The 13984-nt window shown below is 31.0% G+C and overlaps 1 long non-coding RNA gene and 1 pseudogene across 3 annotated transcripts; one reads left to right on the top strand and one right to left on the bottom strand.

Annotated features, from left to right (window-relative positions):
* Positions 1-13984, top strand: part of LOC142642569 (putative calcium-transporting ATPase 13, plasma membrane-type) — a 37221-nt pseudogene that overhangs the window by 5878 nt on the left and 17359 nt on the right.
* On the bottom strand, positions 1314-4735 carry LOC142642570 (uncharacterized). 3 transcript variants are annotated; one of them, XR_012845681.1, is made up of 4 exons: positions 4354-4735; positions 3846-3918; positions 2155-2202; positions 1314-1983 (listed from the first exon to the last, which is right to left on the bottom strand). It is a non-coding gene; the product is annotated as an uncharacterized LOC142642570 (long non-coding RNA). The 3 variants fall into 3 exon arrangements; XR_012845680.1 differs by having other exon boundaries at positions 1314-2202; XR_012845682.1 differs by lacking the exon at positions 2155-2202 and having other exon boundaries at positions 3846-4735.

A 13984-nucleotide genomic window follows, 5' to 3' on the forward strand; every position in this document is an offset into this window, starting at 1 on the left:
AGAGAGAGACTTATTAAGCTTGAAGTTCACAATATGTCTCCATAAAACATGTGTAAGATGCTCAAGAGAAGAGATACAGAACTGCCACTGTCAGTCAATAAGGACTATCATGGTTTGTGAGGGCTAGCCAGTTATTGTTAAAATATCAAACGTGCATGAATTTTGTGCTCTATTAGGATTTGAGCACGGGATGGTCATTTAGTAGAACCATCATTTACATATTTATGGTATCTAAACAGTGGCAACCCAAACAAAGTATCATACACAATAGAAATGAGTTTTGCCAGGGACTGAGACTGGCCAGTTTTACAGCATGCCCCTGCCACACACAGGTGCACACGCATGCAGACACACATATGCATCTGATTATACTCTCGTGGCAAAAGGGGTGATGCTCACCATAGAGACTCAGTTCTTTGATAACCACACTAGTAGTTCAATTCTGTTTAGTCCAGTATATCACATAGCATTCCTAACTTGCAGCCAATGTAGCACTGCTCTCATGATTGGTTCTCTATATTTTGAACTCCCTCTAAACAACAGTTTTCCATATGGAGAACTTTGGGACTAAACAGATTGATGTATAAAAAGGACAACAACTCGCCCATTCACTCTTGCTTAGGTGGTAAATTGAAAGATATCATTAGAAAGTCAGAATTGGTAGAGATTTATTGGAAATTTAGAATTTAATTTAGAAAAATCACCTGAGAAGGAACCTGAAAAGAAAATTCAAAAATTCAGAAAATACAAAACATCGTAAAGAAGTAAACATTGATGATCTCAACTTTAAAATTTTCAAACTAAATCCATGCAGATTTGTACCAGCCAAAATTTGCTTAACAACTTCAATAGGGTAATCAAAATTCTATGATGGAGTGAAGCAGAAGAATCAAATTCAATGAAAAACTTCAATTGTTAAGCCAAAATTCTAAAGGAGAGTGAAGTAGAAAATCTCAACCGCAAATGAAAAGAAAAACAGCCTCAACTTAAAAAATAAAATTCCTATATCAAAACCAATAAATATGCAATCAGATTCCAATTTCAGATTCTTTATGGAAACATATTAACAATAAATATGCAAGAAACCGTACAAAATAAAGGAGAAGACGGGTAAATACCTAGCTATTGTAGTCTTGCAGTTTCTAAATTATTCTAGTAGTAGGATTTGTATAACGTATTAAGAGTTTTACATAGATACAGAGAATCCACAGTTCCAAATAACCCAAATAATAAAATGCCAAATCCCTGTAAGCAAAACAATAAGAATCCAATTTTCAACCCACATTCAGGAAACATTAATAGAAGAGAACAGATTGAATAAACCTCAATGTAACTGCAACTGGAAAAGAACTACACATGCAGTCATAAACTTCTTTCTGAAGAAAAAAAATGCAAGCCTTATAGGAGCATTAAAATATTTTTGCAACCCCATCAAACAAAACATTACAATTATCCTTTCAAAACTAACAAATCCCAGTAAATAAAAAAAAATTAAAAAAAATAAAAAAAACACAAAGGCTAAAAAGAAAAAACTGACCTCTTTACATAGACATGGAGAGTGCCACCTAATTGAAAAATAAAAAAGGAACAAAACCCAGAAACTGAAAATTCCTAAATCCTAATAACAATTCAGGTAGAACTTGATCTTCTAGGTGTATACTTCTTTGACCCACATGAACTGCACTTGCACATAACTCTAAGATGGGGGAAAAATAAAATAATAAATAAGCATCTTAATGAATCCTTCAACAAAACAAACAGAAAGTTGCTGTGAGGAGTGCATAAGAAGAAAATGAATGTGGTGGTGAAAAAGGAGTGCATAAAGGTCCTACAAGAATATCAAAGAAAAATATGTCAACATGCATGTAATATTTAGAAATGAGTTCAAGGCTTTCATATTTTGGAATATATGTTCCTTCCATGCCATTGCACACCACAGCTACCTTCTCAAGTAGAACATTTTGTCCACTATTTTCTAAAGACCTGCTTCAAAAATTGTCACAAAATTAGGCTTAAAACTTGATGATAAACTCTTTAGTCTATAAAGTCAAATATAAAATTGCCCCAAAAATTAACTGGAAGGAATAGAATTTTTAAGAAGGAAAAAGAATAGGAAAACTTATAAACCTAATTTAGATTTGCAAGTAATCTCACCCAATTATCGAAAAAGAACGGTCTAATATTGAGGCCGAGAAGGAGAATCTAAAAATTAGAAGAAGAGAGACAGAGATTGAAATTATAGTGTGTTCCAGAAATTTTATGCTAAAAATTCCAGACATTTTCAATCAATGCAATCAATGCAAACAAATTCTCACTTTGGTTAACAGTAATATCATTCTTTAGCTTCATGGAACACAGGAACAAACTACGAATAGTTTGGTACTAATCAGTTGCTCTAATGGCTTGACGTATACAATTGTTTTACTAAAATATTAAAACTTTGAGCCTTTCGATACTATTAAACATGTACCAAAAAAAAAAAATCAAATCTTGATGAACAAAACGAAATCACTCACTATCTTGCAAAAGATATATTATATTATGATACATATTTAAATAATATGCAATTACAATAATCTTATTCTCATGTTCAAACCCATGCAATAATAAAAACACTAAATAAAAAATGTTGTATTAAAAAAAATGACAAAAACCACAAAACTAAAAATACAAACCCACTTTTGAGAAAGCCGAGAACTGTTTGATGAACTGGAACCATTAGGACATATGTCATATGAAGAAACTTTCACTTCTCAAGCTATTGAATTCATTAAGCAGAAACATAAAAGGCAAAGAAGCTAACACTATCATATTGTTATGACATGGTAAATTTAATATTTGTGCACATGAACAAAAACATCATGGCTTTCAATAAATTAAGATGCAATCTTTTTAACATCAAATGTGGAAAGGGTCTTCACTGCCTAATCTAGAATACAGATCTGATTTTCTCATGTCATGCAATGAATTGAAAACTCAAAAACCTCTGTATGCAGTAAACATACCTTGTGAGCCTTATATCAAAACTAAAACCTATACATGAAATCTACCTCAATTTTGGACCCCTAAAGTCAACAATAAATAAATATGAAAAAAATGTTATGCAAGAATGAATGAAAATGATATAAGAATTTAAATCATCTAGCATATATTTAGTATACTTCCAAATACATGTAACCAAATCTAATTCACCTTATTCACCCCAATGAAAATAAAATTTGAGAAGTTTTGAAATTTCTTTTTTGTTGAATGTAAGTTCCAGGTTTTTCTAATTTAGAAAGGTATATGTTTTTAACAATTGTCTAGAATTCATGGTAAATGACCTACTATTAAAAACGACTTCTTCCTCTTTGCCTTAATCTATTCAAAACTGAAATTTTAATTTGAAACCAAAGCTTGTCAATAAAAGAACTACAACTACAAAGAATTAATGTTTTCAAGCAAATCTGTCAATCATACTTTATATGTTCTACCTTTTAAATTTTTTTCCCTTCTAATAATACCATTACCAACTCTCTCATATGTTATAGAAAGCTAATAAGTTAATTGTTAACATGTACCAACTATTACTATAATGATTAGTCCAATCATTAGACAACCAAATATCTAAAAATGGTATCAAAAGCTTATCGTAAAAATAATTAGAAAGACACATTCATTATCAATTCGTCAAGTTCCACAGCCATTTTTATATGGTCATGTGATTGATAATGGATCATCAACATGAAGGACACTGCATTTTAAATTATAATCAACCATGAATGAGTTAGTTCTAGGACAATGTTAAAAATAGATTTTGTTTTTGGCAACTTATGAAGTGTAATTCATGAACTTAAGGTTCTGACCTTTACAATGAGTTAGATCAAGACAACCTCATGCATTGTCTTCAAGAAATGGACCAACACCCAAAATTGCATTCTGCAGCAAAAACAGTAGGCTAGACATGTAGTTTACACGAATTAAATCAAGAATAAGAACAATCTGTCTCTTCTTTTTAGGGGCTGATAAAAACTACTGTAACATGCACATGGTTTGTAATCCTATTTTCCAACTTACAAACCCCAAAGGTGTGCCAATATTCATGGTTTTCATTTATATCAAGATAGGAAAAAAAAGAAAAGATTGAATCAAAGGATTATGTACCACCTGTCTAAGAGAAATTTCCTCAAACACATGACATGCAACATTTTTTAGAGTCCTCCAATCATACGATTGTTTTTCTCATCTTTCTAACTCCCTCAAACCAATTCCAAATTTTAAACCTTAATCAAAACCAAATCTAGGCTAGATGATGCCTTAATCAAAACTAAGCAGTCCATATCAAATTTTTTGTGCATAAGATAATACATTTACCGATGTGGTGACGGCAGTATTACGGTGGTGGGATGCCAACTGAAGGTGGGTGTTGGCTTGACAATGTTGGCAGCCCTCAGACTTCTCTCTTCGGCTCTCTATTTCTTCTCAAAATGCCTTATGAATGTTTTGCTTTGAGGCTTTGCTTGCAAATAGGGAAAAATTGTGTTGCAAGAAATAATGTATGGAGTGACGGAGAGGGGGATAAAAAATACAGAGACTGGGAGAAGAAAGGAATATGCAGTAATGGGCAAAATTTGTAACTGCCCAGTGGACAAAACGTTGTGTCTGTTGTTAGATTAGTCAATTGGCCTTGGGATTGTCAGTGATTTCTTGAAAGACCCAGGTGCGTGGTTTGCAAAATGAAACTCCTTGTGAAGGCTCTTCCAGACTCATTAAGGGATGGTATTTATTTATATAAATTATTTAAGAAATTTTTCCTATTTGAATCCGATTTTTTTTTTTTAAATATTCCTATTTTTTTAGATTTAAGTAGAAACATAATTAAAGGACAACAAAGTAAAAATACATTTTTAACTCCTATCAAAAATATTACCTATAAAATAGGATCACTCTCCCACTATCCCACTTATTCAGAAACAAACTTCGCGTTTAAACTTTTCTCTTTCTTTATTTTTTTAATTAGCCGATTTTTTTTTAAAAACCCACGGGAAAATTTTTTTTTTTTTAATTTTAGAAACCCACGTTAAAAAGTTACGATTTTTTGGGTAAAATTTTAATAATTTGCATCAATTATAATTTGGAATTACTACATTTTTCAATCATAAAAAAACTAAGGGGTGTTATGAGTATTATGCGTTTGTACCAAATATTAAAATTATAATTAATACAAATTATTAAATTTTACAAAAAAAAATAAAAGAACCTCTGGGCATGCGCATGAATGCGTGCTTAAAGGCTAGTAAGTAGTAAGGGAAAAGCAACGTTATTTACCCAAAAACCAAACGATGTACACGGTTACTTTAATGGCTTTAGCGAAAAGGCGCAATTTTTCCATTTTTTTTTTTTAAAAATGTAAATGTGGCATAAATTTATATAGCCACGTGGCGCAATGAAGTGTGGTCAACAAAAAGTCAAATGTTTCGACTATTAGTTATTACTAGCCGATATTCCCGTGCGATGCACGAGTACGTTATAAATTTATTTTAAAATATTTTATAATAAATTATCTTAATGACCATATGCATAATACTCAATATGTGATTTAATGCTTGAGGAATTAGTTGTTAGGATGTATTCCCTTAAATCCTATTGTATGATGCAATGTATGACTTAATGTTATGATTGATAAAGTTATTTTATTATTATCTAAAATAATGGTAACATGAATATTTGGACATTATCATATAGTCCATAAGATGCATAGTATGTGATCTATGTGAAAAGTCACAGAAGATATAAATCACAAATTCTTTATAAACTCAAAATTATAGTTCGTAGTCGATGATGAAATTGGGCATTTCATTTGCGAAGACTATAACGTATCAACTAAGATGATTTATCTTGATCATGGAAGTGGAGACTTCTAGTTGGTCTGTTGATATGTTTTAAGAGTTAAGACATATTAAATTGGACCAGATTTATTATTCTCCTAATAGCTGTCAAATGAATAATAAATCTCACGACTTCTATTTGCATGAATTCTTAGTCCTGAGAGAATAATGGACCCGATCATATGGTGTAGGTTGCTTTGATATATCAGGAGTAAGATCTAAAGTCACGATCAAAACTTTACTATATTGGGAAGTCATATTTAGTGTTGATGGAACATATATTCTCAAGATGGAATTCATAATCTTTTTACAGAAATATAAAATATTCCATTAAGAGAAATTTAATGAGTTTAGTTATTCAGAGTGTTAGGCCTAACCACTTTAGTAAGGAGTTACTAAATTATATATTTATGAAATTGAATTTCATAAATATATGATGAATAACTTAAAGGATTAAACTGGGTACTCAAGGATTAAGATGTAGTAATCTTCAAAGTGGCAGTCTACATTCATGACTTTGTATTACTACGAATATTTTATGAAGAAGTTGCATGTATAATAAAGTCTTGGGATATAATTTATTAATAAGGCCTAGAGTGCAATTATATTTATATAGTAGTATTTAATATAATTAATGGTAACTTTGGACTTATCAAGAGTTGATAGAAAAACTCAATGCCCATTGGAGGTAGTGTCTTATTAGTCCCTTTTAGTCCCACTCCAAGCCACACACTAAAGCCCAATTGGAAAGGCCCAATAGGCCAACCCAATTAGATAATCAGTTAGATATAAAGGGAGAAACATACATAATTTTTTATTAAAAAAAGAGAGACATCATTATGAAATGGTGTGTATATGTGAGTGAAGTCACTCAATTATTCTCCCTTGGAAACTGATTGAAAGACCACACTTTTTGGGCGTAAAGTGGAATTGAAGTGAAGATTAAAAGTGTTCCCAAGTAATTCTAATCCTTTGTTTTGAATTTCTCCACACCAAGGTACGCTATCTTGTTCTTAAATTCTGAAATTTATATAATGCATGTTATAATCATGAATGAAATAGATCCATATTTGTTGTTTCTGTTGTGTGTTTTGATACAAAACCAGATTTTCCAACATTAGTTTCAATTATATTACATGTTATTAAAAATAGAGTAAATATAATTTGTTAAGATTAATATACAAAAGAATATGAACCTAATAATCATATTTTAAATTGTTAAGTTTACTAAAACTAAAATGGCACCTGTGAAGGCTAAATAAAGAAAATGTTGTTCTTTCAAGATAGAAAGATACTTCTATAAAATAAAAAAAAAACATAAATATAAATATAAAAAGAAAGATACATGGCACAAATTTTGAGTTGCAACATAGGTTCCTACTTCATTGATTAAGCCTATCAATGCTCTTATGCCTATCAAATATTGATATGCATGTCGAAAAAAATCATAGTTGATAGGACTTCAAAACTTTAAATCCCAGTCATTCTGTTGAGTTTTCAAAAACACCAAAAAGAAAGACACAAATAGGTAAGTTAAGAATTTACTTTGATCAAAACTTTGTAAAAATGAACTTATTAATCTGTATCATGTTTTATGAGTACATCAAGGGTGACATCCAAAAACCCCATATTTGCTTATTTTTAATATCCCCTAGGGGACTAAGGTTATAGCAAATCTTGAGAAAATCAGTAATTTTTCAAAATAAATCACTCAAGGCAACATGTATTAGAAGCGTAAATGAACCAAAGTGTTGACAGTAAATTAGTAATCATCCTCCTACCTATTTTCGCAATAAACTTATTAGAATTATTACATGCTTAGGGTGCAGCATATAGATCGAATCTAATGATTGGAAATTAATATCGACATAAAAACTTTTACAAATGTAATAGTGATCATAAGGGTCCACATTGGAAGTGCATTTGCCCATAGAGGATAAAAGAAACAAATCAATGAAAAGGTAACAATAATAATATTTTTTTTTAAAAAAAAGAGTCAAAACAAATGAAATACAAAGTGGAAAACATAGAATCATATATCAAAACCACCATGGAGTATATGGAGCAACTGAAACTTTTCTTCTTTGGAAGCATTTTAGAGAGAGATAGTATTTTGGGGTATTGGTGTTTTTTTCCCCCTTAAACTAATCAAAGATAACTTGCATTAGATACTATTCATATTCATTACATCAGTGTTTAGCCAATCAATAAGCAAGTCACACCAATAAATACGCATGCTGATTCGCCTCTCACCTAGAAGTGCTTTACCCTTCATGGTTTGAACAGATTCATTCTTAATATTGCTTCCTCCACCATAGCTCCTAGCATGAATTATCTTCTTTCTCAAATCATAGCTTGTCAAAAAAACTTGCTAAATCTCCATCTAAGATGATATCTCTTGCACCTATTCCAATTGCAAAATTAATAGCCTGGCCAACTGCTACTAGTTCTGCCTCCTCCAAATCCATAATTGCTCTCCCTTTGCAACTCAATGCGGCAATGAACTACCAATTATCATCTCGTATAAAAACTCCTACTCCAAATGTGCTTTGTTCTTTAAACATTGCTCCATCAATGTTTATCTTGAAGGACATCTCTTGCAGCAAAACATATGGCCTCTTTGGCCATCACACCAAACAATTTGTGCTGTTATTTGAAAAGCAATTAATTTCTTTAATTGCACAACATCCACACTATCACAAAAAGTTCCTCCACCACCTCTTCTTCATTCCCTTCTAAAATTTTCCTGCAAGTTAATTGACAAAAAAGTTTGATGAAAAGAATATATTGATTGGAAAAATATGTAGAGAAATAAATATCAAATCAACCAATCCATCGTATTTAACCCATGCAATTCTGCATTAATTGTGCATTGAATCTATCTTAAACATGTAAAGTGATAAAGACATACCAAAGATTTGAGTTGTTTGGCTAATTTAATGTGTAAAAATTCCTTTCACTAATTAGCCAAATCCCTTTTACCCATTTTGTCAAAAGACTTTAATATAAGTTGAATTGAACCACCATAATCTTTGTTCCAACCAAAAAATAATTTTCAAGGAAATCAACCTTAAACAGTGTCACAAAATGGGAAGAACATGGCACATATAAAATATGAAATTTCACATATCAAATCAAAAAGAAATTTTTAATTAACATATGGCATGCAAAAATAAGTCAATAACATATAATCAAAATACCAAAAGAATGTATATAGAACACTGCAGATATTCCACTTATTTTGAATTAGAAGATAAAATCAAAGCCACCAACTGTGCTCTACCACAATAACCGTTATCAAGTAATATGCATTACTATTTTGTTGAGCTTAGGTACATGGGCTTGAGACCCAAGTGGGGGCTTAAATCAATGGACTTGGCGAAGGTTCAGGATTTTCATTAATCTAAAAAAATCAGAGAGGGAGAGAGAGAAAAGAGAATAAATAAAAATTAGATCTGGGAAGGAGAGAGATAGTAAGAGTCGAAGTGGGAATGAATCTGAGATGAGAAAGAAAAAAAAAAGAGTCAATGGATTACAAATCACGTCTAAGAGAATTTCATTAAACACATGACTTGCAACCATTTTTTCTTTCTATAAAGCTAATCTTCCAAATGAAATATGAAAATGAAGGGATAAAACAATTGCATAAATATAGTGACACATTCTTGTTTTCTTTCTTCCTGAGTAGTGATTATTTGCCCTTTTTTTTGGTAGTCTCATATGAGGGGGGTTAACTTTGATGAAGAGAAGAGGGGAGAGAGAGAGAGAGAAAGATAGTAATGGCAAAGAAAATTGGAACGTAAGAAGCAAGAACAACCATTTTATGAAGAATACTAAGAAGAAATAGGAACGACAGCTAAGTTGCACACATGGCAAGACCTCATGCTTTTGAACTTCAAGGTACACAACATTGCAACCCCAACAATAATAACTACCATTGTGTTTACCACATTTCCTTGTGTTTAAATGAAATGTTTCAACTTCTTGTGGCTAAGTGACCAAAGTTAGAGCCAAAACTATGGTTTGATACCATCAATTTTATACTAAAATAGTCCAACCAAAGCAACAGTCATGTAACAATTCTGTAAGTGTTAAGTTTTATATTAAGAAAAATATATGAATAACAATTGTAAATTAGATAGGAATAACCACTCTGATTGATTACCTTAATAGAAATGATAGCATGACCAAGAAGTGGAAGTAGATTGGGATGACTGAACAGTGAGGAAACACAGATATCCTCCCTCACCAATTCCAATTGCTCAGTATTCTGAATCAGAACTTTTTTCGTAGTGTAAGTGTCATCATCTAAACAATAAACCAAATTCAGATCAAAATCAAGATTTCATCCCCTTCCTCATCAACCAACTGGGAAATTTTAAAAAAAAAATAAAAAAGAAACAAAAACAGAAGTGTAGACACTCGATTTTGCACCCATGATTTAATGAAGGAAGATGACTGGAATGACCATCCATGTATCCCAAAACTCATGATTGCATTACATGCATCAATTTTTTCTTGCATTACATGCATTAATTTATTCATTGCATATCATAAAAATGATCTTGAGATTCTAATGGTCGCAACGGCGTGCCCGGTTTCCAAATTGAACCATTGGATCGAAAGGTATCGCATGATCAAGTTTGCACAGTCTGCATGCATTGTATGGGGTGAAGTCGATCGCGTGTGATCAATTGAAATTAATTTTGATTGGTTAATTATTAAAATTAATTAAATGAATTTATGTGAATGGTGGAATATTTTTCTTAAAGTGAGACCTGTTGCATGAGATTAAAACAAATAAGCTGATAATATTTAAAGACTGTGGATAATTAGGCTTTTGGGATAATTATATTTAAAATAATTATTTTAAAAGTCATAATTATCACTTCAAAATGAGGTTTATCATGAAAATAACTCTGAAATTTGTCCAAATACAGTCTTAGATTTGGAAAACACTTCAAAAACGTGCTAATCAAGTAGTAGATTTCAGATTCACGTTCGGAGACTCTTTTGGCATAGTAGAACTCAAAATTCAGACTAGCTATTTCTAGAAACGTTGTAGAGAATCAAATTTCCCTTCAGATGTCAAAATTTCAGCTTTATCCGAATTTTTAGTAAAGAAATATGATCAAAATACGAAACTGGTTTTGATCTGAAAAATCAACTTACTCTTATCCAAATCTCCTTTTTTTTAGGATTTTCCCCATACGTTTTTTGCAGATTTTTTTTCAGCATTCCAACCTCTACAAATAGGGGATGCCTCTCAAAATTTAGGGGATTCTTTTTACACTCAAGGAGGGACCCCTCTTGACACTTTTCACCCCCCAAGAAGAGACCTTTTTTTTACGCTCTAAGAGGCATATGTTTTGAGACTTACAAATTGCTGATATTCTTTGATCCTCTCTAAGATTTGCTATAAGAATTAGGGTTTTTAGGTTTCAAAGAGAACTGAATAAGTTTCTTTGAACCTTAAAACATTCTCTCAAGTAAAAGAGTGCTCATGCAAGAGGTTGTTTTCTAACCCTTCTGTTTTTATGTTTCCTTCTGTTTTTATGTTTCTCTAATCATGATGATGCATGCTTTCTTGTTTCTAAATATTCATATTCTGATTTGTTAATTTAGAGTATCAAAATATGTTTTTGATTTTTTATTGTTACTATAATCTATTTCTTAGTTTTAGAGATCTGCATGTACTAAACTAATTTTTCTTCAAAATGAAACAAATCTACATCTCCTTAGATGTAGATTTGAATTTTTTTTCTCAAAATAAAACAGATCTACATCTTCCTTAGATGTAGATCTGAATTTTTCTTAAAATAAAGATGGATTTTGTATCTTTTTTAGATACAGATTTAATTTTTTATGCATGCAGATTTTTGAAATAAAGAAAGAGATCATGAATTGTGGTTTTCTTGTTTGTCTTGTTCGAGTCATGTAGCATGAAATTATTTTGTGAATGAGATCCTCTACAAAAAAAAAAAAACATATCTTTTTCAAATATACAAAGCAGATCTGATCTTTTACAAAACTTGAAACCATTTTTTTATCTCTTAAAAAACATATCTGATTTTTTTTTCTTGAAAAACCTTCTTTTTACACATACAAAAACAGATTTGATTTTTTAAAATCAAATTTTCCAATCATTAAACCAGATCTGAATTTTTTTAAACAAAAAGAGGATACATTCATAAATGGTTTTGTGTTGTTTAGTTTATTTCACATGTTCAACATATCATTCATGACATGCATAAAATAGTACATTGGTCACAAGAGTCTAGAAGACCAGACTTTGCTTGGGCGGAATGGGTGCCTAACACTTTCCCATTCCGTAACCTAGCCTCCGGATTTAGATTTTTGGTTAAGTAGATCTAGCGTTATCTTTGTTTTTATTTTGGGTAGATTGTAACTAGGAAAAAAAGCTATGTATATTTGGTAGTTTGTAACTAGGACCCAAAGCCATGTAAAGTTCAAGCTTTCAAATTTGTATTTTTTTTATTATTCAATCAATGAAACGAAGTAATTTAGTCATGTATTTGTATAAAAAAAAAAAAAGTGTCCTAAAAAGCACACCACAAAAAATCTCTCTCTTTTTTGAGGGACACTCTCAGGCGAGGTCTCTCACAAGAACATATGTATATATAGTAAAAGAATGGTGAGAGCCAACTAAGACTATTATTTATTAGTGCAACACCCTGTCATAGTTCTTCATATATATAGGGCAAGACAATGATGCAGCTGTGCCTTATAAAATTCCCTTTTTATGTATAACAATCATATTCTTTAAAAATCTAAATTGTTCAAAAAAAACTATAAACATAAGGATGATCAATTTTTAAATTTTTCTTGAATCAACCAAGTTAAAGTAAAGTAATCCATTTCTTTATTTAGAATGAATAGTATTGCATATATGAGCCAAATAGTAACTTTTAATTTCAAGTAAACATAGGGATTCAATGTGTGTGATAGATATAGATACATACACACCATATGAGCATTCACATTAGTTGGTTGGATAATATCAAGTTATCATCAAAGAATAGCTGCTCGCTTAGCGTATAAAATCAAATAAAAAATTATATAACGAATTCAATATGAGATTATTAAGCTCATTTTCGTTCAAACATCAAGGCCTATAAAATTCAAAAGATGTAATTACATACACAGATCATCAAATCCCATATGCAGATATAAGAAAAAAGAAAAGAAAGGAGAAGATAAAAGAACCATAACAACACCTCAGAAAATTAGAACAAAAAAAAAAGATTTCAAGGCTGCCATATTGTAAGATCTAACATCATAGAAAGACGCCATAGTTCCAACAGAATTCCCACATCAGAGTATCAAATCACAATACAGAAATTCCAATAAGGCCATCATTTGAGAATTAAGACTTTCCCAAATGATCAAATCTCACCATGGAACCATAACAATAACAACCAAGAAGACCAAAATCCAAATAAAACTGAATCTAACACAAATACCTAAATCTATACAAATCCATCAAAATGGCCAAAACTAAGTCGTATTTTAAGCCAAATCTAAAGAAGGTAAAAAAAAAAAAAAAAACCTTTCTTGGTGGAGGCTTCAATGATCTAATGGTGGGCGTTGGCGTGAAAACTAACGGTCAAGGCAGCCCTTCTGCTTTATTTTACATCGGTCTTAACAGTGTATTAAGATTCCCAATACTGGTGTAGCCTTTTGCTTTTAAAATGTACATGCATATAATGAACAAAGCAGAGATATGTGGTAGAGAAAGAAAGCAGTAGGAGAAGAATTTAAGAAACAGGGTAGTTTACCTAATGTCCTAGATAATGTTTCCTAACAATCACCATAAGGAGTTGTTAAATGAAATTGGTGCAATCAATCATAGTAAATATAACTTGTACTAAGTTTCTCTACAATAAGTTAGGAATACAACTATATCTATACAGCAGATACACTTGCCAATGCAACTTGGATAGAGTTAGATCAAGAATTACCACTTCAAATAGTTATCTTCTTCTCTAATTTATTTCTCTCTTTTCAATTTCAATTTCAAATGAAGGTACATTCTTAACAATACTCATAGTGGTTCAAGATTAATTTGCATAGTTCCAATGGCTTTAAAAAAGGGA

The sequence above is a fragment of the Castanea sativa genome, chromosome 7, assembly GCF_040712315.1.
Source record: "Castanea sativa cultivar Marrone di Chiusa Pesio chromosome 7, ASM4071231v1".
Lineage (NCBI taxonomy): Eukaryota > Viridiplantae > Streptophyta > Magnoliopsida > Fagales > Fagaceae > Castanea > Castanea sativa.